The sequence below is a fragment of the Argiope bruennichi genome, chromosome 8 (genome assembly GCF_947563725.1).
Source record: "Argiope bruennichi chromosome 8, qqArgBrue1.1, whole genome shotgun sequence".
Classification (NCBI taxonomy): domain Eukaryota; kingdom Metazoa; phylum Arthropoda; class Arachnida; order Araneae; family Araneidae; genus Argiope; species Argiope bruennichi.
This window is the reverse complement of record NC_079158.1, coordinates 86584894-86600638: the sequence shown is the minus strand read 5'-3', so window position 1 is coordinate 86600638 and position 15745 is coordinate 86584894. Positions and strand designations below refer to the sequence as shown.

At 30.0% G+C, this 15745-nt stretch overlaps 1 protein-coding gene across 1 annotated transcript in view; it reads right to left on the bottom strand.

The window, feature by feature from the left end:
* Positions 1-15745, bottom strand: part of LOC129980683 (cell adhesion molecule Dscam2-like) — a 550882-nt gene that overhangs the window by 490085 nt on the left and 45052 nt on the right. The gene's annotated exons all lie outside the window — the stretch shown is intronic.

Genomic DNA, 15745 nt, shown 5'->3' with positions numbered 1-15745 from the left:
AATAAAAGAGTATAAAAATCTGAGCCAAAAAAATATCTTACTTATTATAAGTATAAGAAAGGCAAATAATGTTTTAATGATTAGTTTTGGTTAGTTTTAGTGTGTTTCCTTAGTGCGTCATGATTTCAAAAGTTAGCTTTATTTATCCTGAATGAACTGAATTTGTTTTCTTCAGTCCCACATTTCTAAATGCAATATAAAAATCGTTTCATAGCATCTATCATAACTCTTCGAGTCAATGTTTTTTTACTGCTGCGCATAGCTTCTAAAGGAAACAACGTTTTCAAATTACAGCCTAAATATCCTGATCATCAAATTCATTTTACGTCTTGCATTTTATACATAGTTATGCATTGTGAAAAATATGAATAGTTACATTGAAATTATTTAACACATTAATTTAAATTTTTAAAAGGCAATATTTTGTATGTCAGATGTAATCTAAATTTTCTTGTTTATAATATTATATTTATAATTGCGTACACACATATACAGGCAAAACTTATATAAGAAAAATTTACAAGTTGGAGCTTCTTAAACCAGCGTATATAATCTTCCCAAAACTTTCTTGCATATTCTGTAATAAAAGTGTTATTATCTTACTTCTTCATAAAATGGCGGATCTTGAGTAGAGCCGAGAATGTCTTATATGACATTAGTGAACCATATTTATGAAATATGGATTTTTGATGTGAATTTAGCATTCTTACTGTGTCTACAGTGTTCCCTTGTCAATTTTTTTGCAATTAATCTCTGTCATTTAACAATAGCCACCGACAAATTTAATTTATGTGTTAACAGCATTGTCTCGAATTGATTGATTTTACACAATGCTACAATTGCGATCACAAAAACCAATACCAAATTTTATATATTTAAATCATTGCATTTTTGAGTTATTACTTCTACTTGCTTATTAAGATATAGACAGGCAGAAAGCCAACACCCTGACGTATTTGATTTCAAATGTGATAAGTATCAACAATTTATATGTAAAATCTAGGCACCAAATTTTATTCATCTTGTTCTCTTCATTTTATAGTTAAAGTATTAAAATATATTCGGGAACCTCGGTAGACATACTTCCTTTGAAAGAAATCCACTCAAAATTTGAAGGAAACTATAAATTTGATGTGAGATCCATATACCAAAAGTTATCAATCTAGCTCAAAGAGTTTATGTTACCTTGCCAGAAATCAATATACTGACACACAGATATTGCATCAAAAATTTATTTTCCGAACACGGGGATGTGTAAAACGTAGATATTCATCAAAACCTCGACTTTAAATTTTTTGACGATTACAATATTTTCTGTTTATATCGTATATGGAAAGTAACCAGTTCGGGCAGTATCCTCGAAACTATATTACATACTCTCCCTTGCATCCACATAAAATTATGTATTTTTAAACCCTTCTATCATTCACCATTGTATGGCAGTGGTAAACGACAGTTACGAAATATATATCATTGGCATGGATTTGGCATTTTTATCGAGTCTGTGGGGGAAATATGTATTTTTTTTCCTCCAGATTGATACCAAAATTTCCCACAAAACTGAGTTGTTATTGTATTTGATATATTGCAAGTCAACTAATTAAATAACATTGGCTCAAATTATTGCATTTATAAGTTATTGTATTTACATGCATGCGAAATTACGATCACCAAAAAGCCAACCGTTAAGCGAATGTGATTCCAAACTTGATATCTTTATTTTGCTGGCAATAACTGTGATTAAATTTTATCTAGTAATAGCTACTTTCGTTTTGTATTTAATACCAGGCAGGCAGATTTACTGTAAATATAATTTGGTCAAAATTTTACTGAGATCTACAAATTTGTTCCTATAACATATACCAAAATATTTTTTTTTTTTAAATTACACACGAAGTATTATTGAAAAAACATTATAGGCACTTAAACAAAAAGAGATTAAAGTCGCATGATTGTTAAAATTTTCTTTTCGAAAGGAATTTTCCTAGCAGGTAGCTTATATCTCTGAATATTACAGTTTAGTATAATTTGAAATAATATAAATCCTAAAGTATGCCTATGCCCATTGTTTAGCTCTCTCTCTTTGTTTAGACTTCTGGACTACCGAAAGGAATTGTGAAATATCCTAACACCAAGGTATAGAGCATATTGAAATGATGGAGTTAAATTTTACAAGACATCAAGTGGGGAAATGCAGAGAGCTCCACTTCGTGACTTAACAACTTGAATTTAATTTCAGAACTTAATAAAATTCCAACAATACCCATTGAATTATGAATTTGTATCACACATCCATAATTCAATACACAAATCTGTTTAGGGCGACCATTTTCCGATGGCAATGATTCCAAGCAAAGGCCGATTTTCATAATTTATTCATTTATTCGCAAATTGCTACAGTAAATGGACTTCAAATATTTCAATTACTAGTCCCATTTCATTCCCATAAACTGAATTCTTCACACATTATGTTCTGACGAACGTTACGTGCTTATCAGCGCTATAGTATTCGTCAAATATTAGCATACATGTAATTGAAATATTCTGCATAATTAGTGCTGTAGTTGAAATGCATATTACGAATTTCATAACACAATGTATCTTAAATAATTGCTTAGAATTAAATTAAATTCCCTAATGTAAATGGAACAGACCTTTTCATAACATGTTTTCTATCTCTGAAACATCATTGTTTTCTGAAATTCTTTGAAACTAAAGTAGATAATGTTATCAATATAATTTTAATATAGTATTTATAAGCGTATTATCGGTATTCTTTTAATATAACAAAACGTATTTATTAATTAAATATAATATTTGGATCCTTAATTTGTCCGTTTGTAATCACTTTTATATTTTCAACACTATGATCAATTAAAATATTTTTCTTTAGACAGCATGTTATGCTATTAATAATTATTTAATTTTTTGCATTATTTTGTCATACAATTTTAAAGGGCAAATTGAAATTTAATGGAATAAAAATATAGCTGTTTTAAACTTGAAAATACCAGAACTTGCATTTATTATTATACTCTAAAATAGCTTTTGATTCTTATAGCAAAACCGCCGGCAATAAAACTCCAGCAGCGAATATTAATCAGAGACAACTTAGATGAATATTGAAATTTTGAATTCATATAAACATTTCAAATATTATTTTTGAAGAAATTTGCTTCAAAACTAAACCGAAACTTTCAATTTTTATTATAAATATCTCTATTTCCAGGTTTATTATTGAAAAGTTGTATCAATTGTTTTATTTTGCATATAATAAAAACAAAGACGTTTTCAGAATTTTATAATTTTTAGGCTTTATTTTTAGATAATAAAAGGGTTTTCGAATTTCCCAGGAAAGAGTAACTTTATATCCTAATCGGATACCTTAATATTGATGTGGCAGTGCAAAGAAACCTAATCGGATACCTTAACGCTGATGTGGTAGAGTAAAGCCCTCACTGAATCAATCACATATTTTAAATTTGACTCTGTTGCCCAGATTTCTGCGCTAATTCCTGAAACTTCGATCAGCGATCTCATTTACTGCAAGATTTGTAAAAAAAAAAAACATTTATTCAGAATCTATATAGTATGTACTTTAATCGGTTTGTGCAAAGTTTTTATCAATGCATCACACTTATTATAGGACATTAAATCGATAGTATCAGATTAATCAGATGTATGATCGATAATATGAAGCATTCATTGGGAAACAAGTTCAATAACCACAATTTTCGTTACATAGACATATTAAAGCTATTATTACCAATACCATAAGAATGGTTAGTATACACAAGAATAACTATCATTGACCTCTATGGTGATATTAAGAGATATAGGAAATAAAATTCAACGATTAGATTTTTTTATATATAAGACTTTTGAAATAGATGCGATCATATGCTTTAAAGTTATCATATGATTTAAAGTTATGCATTATGATTACATGATCTTTTGACAATTACTTTTGATTAATTCAGTGTATATAAAACAACTCTACATACATTTCCTTGCATCAGAGTTTCTTTAAGTCCCTTTATAAGGGAATACTCGTCTACAATATGATATTAATATATTTTATTTATATATTATTCGAATAGTAGATCGCTATAAGTAGCCTTGGTGATGTTAATGAGCTAGAAATTATTTTGAACACACGAACATGCACATGACAATATTTCCTTTAATTAATATTTATAGGATTCTCTATAGAATATATACTTTATTAACAACATAAATAGAATTGATAAACTGATATGAATGTGCTTGTCTTTCCGAAATCAATTTAGTAGTTTTTCGACAAGACTTTTCAAAGCAGTGATGAATCAACAGAAAGCAACAGAAATTTCTTTAAATTGCTATTTCGAATCTGCATTTATAGCGAGACATGTTTTCCAATATATACCACATTTTAATTCGAACTTTTACTAAAAAGGAAATTAAAAATAATTAGATTTACATGAATTAGTATGACATTTATATAAAGATGAAACTTATAATAACAGATACACAATTTATAAAGAATGTAACAAATGAAATGCATTTGCACAGTGTTCAAATTCCAGCTTCATTATCAACAGTATTTAAGTCAAATTCTGCAACTTTTATATTCTTGATTGTTTCGATTGGAAAACTTCGCGTATTTCCATCTTAATCTTATAAACAAACTTCACAAATGAGTTTCTCATTAGGGACTCATCTTCAAAATTTTCAGCTTAAAAGCATGCCATGGCAATCTGTTTTGAACATCTTTAATCCATCTATTTGTTTCATCTGTGAGTGAAAACCCTTTCTCTAAAATTCTTAAATATGGCATTTCTATCTAAACATGCCATGATGATTATAGCATAGTTTTGATGCGCTATGTTTTATCTATCGTTTTCCAAACTAGCTCTCAATTTATCAGTAGGCTTTTAAATGCAATGCAGGAGAAAGTCATCCTTCAGACAATCATTAACGCGCTCTGTAGTCATTAATAACCTGTCACTCTCATTACTTAGCGAAACTTCCTCTAGCGAAATTGATGAGTTATTCCCATCTAACATTTTACTAACTAATGATTAATTCTTACAGCATGATGTCCTTGCTCGCATTAACCAAAATTACATACTTTCCATTGAATGATTACTGACTTACATACCAAATCCGCCATGGCTTAGTAGAGCACTTAAGAGGAGATGGATGCAGAGCATATTTATTAAAATGGGCGGTGCTAAAGAAAGAAGTTGGGTTAAAACAAGTTTTAAGAAACCTGAACAAAATTTGTTTTTTTTTAGGATCTAGTGAAAAATTCAAAGACGCTTTCGTGTGTTTCAATAACAGGTTGTATAATGTATAAGAAATATAATCCTAAATTTGTGGTTTTAAAAAGAAGATGACTTATCTTATTTTCCTTGTGTATTAATTTAAAGTTTGGTTTCCCGGCAAACTTGAAGTATATTCTAGTTAAAGATTGGCATTTTAAGTTATTACTGACAAGACAATAGCTGTACATGTTCAGTCACTGTTAATCCGTATCTTTTAATTTCGAAGTTAAACCTGTGTTGCTTCTTTGAAATTGAATCTTTAATTCAATTTAATATCAGGATTTTTATCTGGTTATTATGTTCTACATTGGATAATTTTGATTTTTTTCCGATTAGAGATGTATCGTAAAACGAAACCAAAAACTTCAATATATTTATAAGTAAAAAAGGATTACAACTGCCTTACATTTGAACGTGATTATATGAGATTTAACGTAAATTTGGTTATTTATAATTCTGATTGAGATTTTAAAAGAGAAAATATTAAACAAAAATTGATTGTTACTTGACTTCTAATTTTCAAATTATCAGGAGCTAAATGGGAAAAACTATTGAGTCATTAGTAAATCATATAAATCTAGAATTCACATTTTGATTTCATCTCCCTAAATTAAAAAAAAATCATTATTTTTCAGACTGAAGTAACACGTTTATGTAAGAATTTAACTGTTTTAAACAGGTATGAATTTTTGTATGAATAACTGATAACGTTTATGACGCTCATGCTTATATAAAGTTCCAATGCCAAATGTTTTAGACCTATTATCAATAAGATTACAGAAATTAGCTTTTAAAATAATGAATCCAACTTCTTTAAAATTTAGTTTTAATTTTAGTACATATTCATCCATTCCAAACATAACTTGCGATTCTTCATAGAGTTAACCAGTTTCTTTAGAAAGAGTTTTTCCACTCAATCCAGTTTCTTGAAACTTAGGTCTGATTATAAAAATACAGGGTTTTGAGTTTTGGTGTTCAAAATCCTCATGTAGAATGCCTACAACTGTCAACGTTGAATGAGGATATTTGAAAGTAGAAACCTTCTTCAGCCCTTCCTGATCTTGTCTCACAATGAATTTCCATATTCCATTCCCAGATATACTGAATTGTTTTCCAAGTTCGAAAAGAGTCTGACCTTGAGCGTAACTATGACTTATTATGGCTTAATACTCAAATTACGGATTCCATGCCCTTAACACAGATATTAGGGGTAGTTTAACTAAGCTAAATGCTTATATAGAAATGTCTTACTATAAAATTGACAGATTAAAAAGACACCAGAACAAATGGGATGACATTTCAAATTTTACTTATAAATATATTTTTGTAATTTGGGTTAGCATACTTCCAAAAACTCGAAATTGTTATTTAAATTCCATTTAGTAGATTAAGATAGTCCCTGACAGCATTGGGAGAAAATGTGTTTAAAAATATTTTCCTTTTTTGAAAGGCACTGTAATTTCAGAATTCATAATGAAATAGTGTAAAACGCAGCTATAAAAATAATAAAAGTACGACAATTTTTTAAATGAAATATTTGGCAAAAGCTGGTATTGGGATAATTTACGAACTCATTTGGTCATCAGAAAGCTAAAAAAAATTGAATAGCAGAATTCTTTATGTTACAATGTAAACAAAAAATCTCAAATATTAATTCAAAAATGTGTATTATTATACATTTAGCACTATAACGAATGTAGGTTATTTATTTCAGCAACCAAATTTTCTCATACCTATTCCATTATTATTTGCTATTGGATGTTTGGTATTCCTTGTGCATAACATATGAAAAACAGGACATTTGCAGATGTAAGTATAAGGAACGTTCAGAATGTAAAAAAAAAAAAAAATGATGAAGAATGTTTTGAAGAAATATAAACAAGAGGAAATATTATAGAACATAATCAAAAGGCGTTCCTCTGCTTGGCAACTGCTTTCTTAGGTCTATAATTTAATTGTCTTAAATAATGGATGAATAAAAAATTATTTCATTCGCAAATGAGGACGTCATATACTCACTAAATTGTTCTTTTCCATTGCCTAAAAATCAATTGCCGCCAAAATGAAAATCCCGCATAATTATTTAATTTTTGGCGCCAAAAATTCATCAACAAAATTATATGTTTTCCTCGGTTGTGATATTTGGTTCCGGAAAGTTAATCGTTCTCTCCACTCTGTATAGAAAATATTACAAAGAATAACAGACACACTCTACATCTAGGTTCAGAAAGCGGTTTAATTAAAATTTCTATCTAGATGCTAATAATAATGCATACTGAAACTATCAAGGATAGGAACATTAAAAAAACATTCATCAAAAATTAAGAATGTTGAACTTATTGAATGAATATTATCAGCCCAGTCTCGAACAGAAAAAAGCAAATTGATTAAATGAGAATAGAAAAATGTGAAGTTTTGATTTTAAATGAAGTATCATTACTTATTGCAAATTATTGACTTAGTTAGAAAAAAAATATTTCTGTTTCTGCAGAATTGGAGGAAACACAAAAAGTTCTGAGTGAACTGGAACTTTAAGGTGAAAAATACCTTCTTAATTGTTATATAAGGTGCTTAATTTAGCAGATGCAAACTGGTATAAGACATTGTGGCTTCCTAGTCCATGCACATTTTTATATCTTTTAGTGGCGCAAAATTGTCAATGGCAGATAAGATTTGGGAATGAAATCCTATTACCTCTCAAATATCAGCTATTTCTTCCATAACTAAAAGATTGATTGACTGTTTACAAAAACGGATTATTGAATTAACTTACAAGTATCTATTTTATCCAGACAAATACACAGCCGCCCCTATTGCCATTACGGACCCAAATAAAAAAAAAAAAATATGAGTTACATTGATCACAGACCCAATGATATATTATTCTATCATAAAAAAGCATTTAACTGAGAAAAACCATGATACTTCTAATTAGAATCACATTCAAACACTAGCATACCGTGGTCTTTCCATAACGAAAGCCTTGACCAGAGATATTACCATCAGCGAAAAGGAATCAGCTATCCAATTTTAATGGATACCATTGTAGACATATCCATTATTCTTGCACTGCATGAAGATTTTAACAAAACATCTTAAAACTAGAACTGTTTACTTCAGAACATGTGAGGATCGGTGCATATGGTCAAAACTACTCAAACTTAATCTTAGAATCTCATGAGCATTCAACTGTTCCTTTGTAATTGGGAAAGTTGATAGACCGATAATGTGCATTGGTTTTTGTTTTGCAAATTTTAACCTTTTGGCAGAATTCAAAGATCACAAATTGAATCACACTGTATTGTTAACAGTTAAAGAAAGTCATTGTTTTCCAAATAATAATAATTTTCCAATTTCAAATGACATACACGATTCATATAAAAATAGTATGAAAGATTTCCCAGATTTGCTAAAATTGACTGTATTTAATAATCAAAACAAAAACATCGAACGTTACATCGAAATCAGAAGTATCTCACTTTCACTAAAATGGTTTATGCAGATAATCCAATAGTCATTGATCGATTCCTCTACATATTTCAATGAATAAATCAGGTGATCGGAATTGCGGGGATCATCGATCGTTAAACGACGTCGCGATCCCTGAAAGATATCCTCTACCATCTTTCACAGATTGAAGTTACATTTTGGCTAGAAAGACAGTTGTCTCATCCATAAATTTCAATAAAGTGTACTAACAGATTCCGGTTCGCAAGGAATTATTGTTCGTATAAATCAAAAAAGCAATTCTCGCGCCTTTCGGATAATTTTAGTTCACATTCATTACGTTCGGCACATGCACTGCAGCCCAGACTTTCCAACGTTTCATGAACGCGGAGCTGAATAGACTAAAATTCGTATTTTACTATTTGAATGACATTCTAATAGCTTTTCCATAAGAGGTAATTCTTCGGCAATGAGTAATCTTCGCGATAATATACAAATATACTCTATGCATTAGTGCGCATAGTGTAAGTTTGATCAAACAAAATTTGTATTCCTGGGATTTACATAGCTGAGATTGTTAGCTTAAGAGTTTAAAAATCTGTCAAAAAAATTGATACAATTAATAGCCAAAGTCACTCATTGTACCTGATGATTCCGACAATGCTTTTGTAACTGCATTACACCAGTTTGTGAATAATGAAGAAAACATACCTTGTGTTTCTTTTTCCCGAACTGTGACACCGACATGGAGACAATTAGAGCAGAGAGTAGAGAACTATTACCCATCCATACGACAATGAAATATTGCAAATACATGTTAGAAGTGATGATTTTTTACAATATACTGGATCATAAACTAATATATTTTGCCTCCAAACAAGATTTGAGAAACATATCGCCATGTCAAACTAGACAATCATCATTTATTGGCTATTTCTCAAGTGATATCCAGTTTTTGTGTGAGATATAGACCCATAAGGTTACTATTTCAAATCAAGATGTTGCATAACATTTACCTACTGCACTTAACAAAGCTAAGATGCAAAATTTAAAAATTATTTAATGTGGAATGTTTCTCTCATTATCGGTATATTGTCTGGTCTTAGTTTCTTCGAGAACTTGGCAAATTTCCATCTTGTGATAATTTATTGAAACGCAAAGAATTGAAGGGGTAGTATGAATTCAGGTATCATGCTTCTGAAGTAACCCTGGTCCGAAACTGCTCTTATCCTAAAGCTCTGTTGATATTTTATATTAGGATTTTAAAATGGCAAAACTAAAATAATTTTTCATCGGAAAGGAAGATTACAAATTTAAGTGAATACAGAGTCCTTCAAATAGCTTATATTTTATAATTTTTTTTTAAATTTGCTACTTACGTAATAAATTAACTTTTTTCTTCACTTGTTCGTTTTTTTATTTGTTTTTATACGGTAGGAGTAGTTAGGATATAAATGTTCATTTTAGTATAATTTTTAATTGACGTAAATACTATATAATAGATTACATTTAGATTACATTACCATATAATAGATTTACATTTCGTCAATTTCGTTATAGTAAATTTCCGTCTTCAAGCAGCAGGATATGCAATTTTAAAAACATTTTTAGTAAAAAGATAATATATATAATGATGTGATCTTCTAATTAAAAATCTTAAAAATTTGAAGATCAATGCTAAAAATTATATTTGATATTGTTATTTATTTTCATAAAACTTTATATAGATAAGTGGCAAAATATTTCGAATATCCATGAAAAAGGCACGGCCCATTTGCACCTATGGTTATGAAAGTTAAACGGAATATCAATCGTGAGCTTGGCATGCACCTACCGTATTTGATGGAAAACTCAATAATGACTTACCTATCAGAGTTTTAAAGGATATTGAATGAGGTGAGATGGTTGCTCAGTGACTAAAGTAACCAATTATTTGGGGGGAGGGGCCCAAGGAGTACTATATCAGGAGTACACGAAACACAACAGCTTACGGGAAAAAGTGTTGATATAAAAGAATATTGATTCGCATAGTAGCGAAAAGCACAATAATGCAATCTTTATACCAGATACCGTCTAAAAGGAATAATCATTTCGGGAAACCCATTTAAGATAAAACTGTGTAAGAGGAAATTCATTTTTTGAACGTTTATACAAGAGTTGCATTCGTTAACCATTGGTAACACCACGTCCTGTTTTTCAGCGATAAAACAGAAAGACGCAGCAACAGAACCCCACAACAGCGGCAAAAAATCATCTGCTCTCATGAGTCAACCTTCACCCACCAACCGGGCGGTTTTTATGTGGAAAAAGCCCTATAAGTATTTTCTCTTGCCTGCGATATCTTGGCCTGGTCTCCGTCCTCTTGTTACTCTGCATGGGAAAGTATATATGCCGTATTGTGTCGATACTCTGTTCAATATGTTGATATTGTAGGACAGCATGTGCATTATTTTCTCTAAACCTTATTTCACGGTGAATGTATTTTCATCAGGGCGACAACGCTCCTGTCCACGCTGCTAAAATCGTTCAAAAATGGTTTGGACATCTTGAGAATGAAGTAGACCATCTTGCCTGGCTTCTTCTGTTTCCAGACATGAATATTATTGAACATTTGTGTAGATATTTGGAATCAAAAATGCAAGCTTGATTTTCTCCACCATCTACTCTTTCGGAATTGGAGACTTCTATCCAAGAATAATGGCTACGTATTCGATTAAATATCGTTTATGATCTCTATGCATACATCCACGTCATATTATTTTGTCACCCATCTGTACGTCAATAGCAATAATTGCTGTGACATAAAATGTAGTATGTTCTATTTACCATGTGTAGTTCTTAAAATGAGAAATTGTCAAAAAGTAACTAAATATATATAATGGAAGCATAAAACTAATAGAAATTATTACTACTCAACTGATAAACTCTTTTTCAAAGCCATTAAGAAGTTGTAACGAAGGCGTCCTGGTCTAGGAGTAGCAATTCTTTCCCGCAATCTGGGCGCCCCCGGGTTCGAGTCCTGGTTCGGACATGGTTGCTCTTTATCTTCTGCTCTATCTGTGAGGTGTGTGAATGAGTCTCCCCCCCCCCACCTCTCCAGTGAAAAGGTGTTGTGAAAGCGAGTGTGTGAGTGTCGTCTGCATGTGAGCATAAGTCAGACTTTTGTCTTTGGGTGCTCAGGGCTCTTTACCCTAAGAAGCTACTTCACCCCCTTTCCGCGGTAACGCGGATACAACATCACCATTTCCAAGAATTTGTAATATTATTTTAATATTTACATTCAAAAGTATTTGAATTATAAACTAGAAAAAAAAATGTTTCGTCCAATATACCTCCTTAAACGAATTTATAATTTTAAAGATGCAATATTTAATACTGAATATAAATTAAAATACTTCATTAGGAATTAAAATAATATGAAGATTTTTTATTATAATTTATCGCATAATAAAGATGGGAGACTAAATATTAAGCAAATTCCATGCTCTAAACAAAGAAAATACATAGAAAAAATATTAAGACATATATATATATATATATATACACATACACATATATATGTGTGTACATGAGTTTGTTAATAAATTTTCCATTTTTATATATAATTATATAGTTTCTATATTGAAAGAAATATTGCCAACATTTGCAACTGGTAATCATTTTTCTGAAAAATCTTATAAAAAAGGAATGACTTTCTCATAATTCTGAAGAGCGATTTAGTTTAGAATGTTATTGAACTGCTAGTAGTAGACATTGTGATTATATTTCAGAGAAAATCAATCTCAGTAAGAAACAGTTTTAGAAGCATTGAAAACTTAAGACATAAATTTATTTTATCTAAAAGATAATTGATTAAAATTTTCCCATTTAAACAGTTTGTATCAGCATTAAGAAATGCTATATAATTCTTATTTTGTTATGAAGATATTTTAATTACAAATTTAAATACTTTGTAGAAGTAGAAAATTCATTTGTCTTCTGTTTTGTAAAATGAAATAATCTAATGTTTTCTTTAAACTTTTATAGTACAAGAAACTCACCATTTATATGAAATATGATTTACCATCTTCATTTTCATGAATGTATTATTTTTTTTTTGAATTTTGAATTTTGTATTCATTAACGATTTAATAAATGATGCTATACAAAATGCGATAAGTGCAATAAATAAATCTTCAATAAAAATTTCTTTTGTTTTTTTCCAAAGAGATTATTGATTTCAATATAGAATAAATAAAATCATCAAATTCACTTTCCTTGTATAAGATAAATTAATATACTTTATCTATGCAACTAGGGATCATCTCAGGAAGATAAAAAAAAAAAAGTGAGAAAAGAAAAATATTTTTAGCGAAATAAAGTTCGAAGAAATTGGTTGAAACAATAAGAAAAAAAGCTTAGTTAGTTGCGTTATCTGAGCACTGATTTTTGTGACGCTCCTGTTTTTTCAACTTAAACTATTATAACGAGATATAAACGAGTTCGATATATTACGTAAGTACTTAATCATACTGTACACGTTTCGTTAAGTTGAATTTTTTTCAAAATAATTTATTAGTTAACCAATTTTATTTACAGGAATATTCCTAATTACCTCAGGGATTATGGAGATTTTTTTTAAAAATTATTTATCGACTTTTGATTATATGAAGAGAATACATTGAAAAGATAATTGGAGCTTCTTGTGTCCAGGTATATAATAATAACATTTTTGGGCTAAAATAAAATTAATGATTTTTAGATATAACATTTTTATGATCATTTCCAGTATTTTATTCTCGTTTATTCACACTGAAAAGAAAACCAAAATGAAACAATGTTGTCTTTACTTTCCATGGTGACTTAATGTTGTCATACAGTTTTAGCTTAAATCAAATATTTGACGATGATACTATAAATCGATGTGTTACATCGATTTATAGTATCATCGGCACTAGGCACCACTTCCTAGCTACAGCAATTACGAAAGAATGTTTTAAGTGACTAGGAAATTTCCAATGTCTGCCAGTTCTGTTAGTTCTGTTTTCATGCTGAGGTTTCAAATTTTCTTCTGTGGTTTTGAATTCAGCTATTTCGCCAAGTTCTGTTTTCTAGGACTGTGGGTTATGGAAAAGAATATTTGTTTCTTTTATTAGATATCATGGTTTTATTCTGTCTACTGAAGCTCCTTTCCCTGGTTCTTAATATCATTTTTTCTTACGCTTATATGATATAGTTCCAGATCGACGGACTATAGTGAAGAATTGATAATATTATTGAATAGAAATACGGGAATGTAGTTGGAAAATTGTTTACACGAAAAACATTTTCTTCCTCATGAGTTTTAATAGATTTTGGCTTCATATCTCATGTTATTATCTGAAGATTTTCAGAAAAGTTATACAGTTTCATGCGAGAAATCCATAAAAAGAATTTTCTTGGTAATGCTAAGAAGTCATATACAAGTTCTACGGAAGATAAAGCCAAGTCTTCGTACTTTTAGGGATATGGGCTATCTTATTCCTGAAAGAAAGAAATGCAATGATTTTGATACCAGTATATGAAATTTTTAGGTTTGCTTTTTATGTTTTTTTTTTCCTTCCACCACATCATTCACCTGAGGATAATATGCATTTGCAGTGTTCGTATGAAAACTAATGATTTTTCTAAAGAATGAAGAAGTTGGCTATGAAATTGAAGACTTAAGTCAGATGCTGTGAGATTTGAGACTCCAGCTCATGGAAGCCATTTTTAAACCAAAGTTTTGGCGATTGATTCTCTGGTTGATTTCCCAATCATACCTCTTCAATCCATATAAAGATTGATGATAGTTAGCAGATATTTGAATCCTGTACAAATATCTTTTAACTATCATCAAACGTAATTTAGTAACGAAACGACCAATTCCCTATTTAAACATTAGAATCTGTTTGGAAATGCCTTAAATATTCCTAGCGCTGACTGTGTACCTCTCTGGACTTTAGACCGTTGGCATGATAAATATACTCTAATCCAGAGTTAGCAGTCTTTCTTATGTTAGATCATAAAAAAACGTTTTGTCATGGAATTTATTATGGATCTTTTTCCAGGATGATATAAGTTATAGATTGAAAAAAATAAATATTTTCTCCAAAATTATGAAGGTGTAAGTATGGATGATTTTAATTTTTTCAGTAGTATTAACAGTATTCACAGATTATTTTTCTTGTCATTGATCGGTATAGGAATATTTGATATTTTTTTAAAGTTTGGGTAACTTCTCAGTATCCCAAAATCTTCACCAACTTGGATGTAATTTGAGGACATAATGGACGTTGGCAGAGGAAAGTATTGGAGCATTTCGTGATCAAGGTAGAAGCATTTTAACCTAAATAGAACATTGAATACTCAAATTCTAGCAAATCGGACTACAGTGCACGGCATGCTCTAGCATTTTACATGAGCCTCAGCATTTTGATTACATTACTATATGCTATGGACATTACTCCAAATTTCATTCTCGGCACCTCTGTCTTTGAGATTACCCTTAAGAGGAAAAAAGAAGTTCCGTCACGTCTGCCTTTGACTGCGAACTTCAACTGCAGCAAGTAATTTCTACTTTAAAAATAGACGAATGCTACGGGCTATTGTCTTTATGCGATATGGAGCAACAACCGTATTGCCTCAACAGTAAAAGACTACTTCGTGCCTTATTTGAAGATGATAGCTAATATTTTCAGAGTATTAGACTCCTAATTTTGCAATTTTGAAAATGAAGAAAAAAAAATATTATAGTTCACCAAGAAGCAATATGATCTGTTGTTAAGCATTTGATTGAAGAAAATGAAATGTACAGTGAACAAACGATTTAATATTAATTTTCTGTTTCAAATTTGCGTTTTTTATAATTCATGTGCTACTTTTCCTCCTGGTGAAAATTTAAATCATGGTCTTCCATAATGATCTATACATTATGCCTGAATAGGGTCACTTTAATGTAATTATTTGTACTATGATAAAAGGGCTAGGGTAAA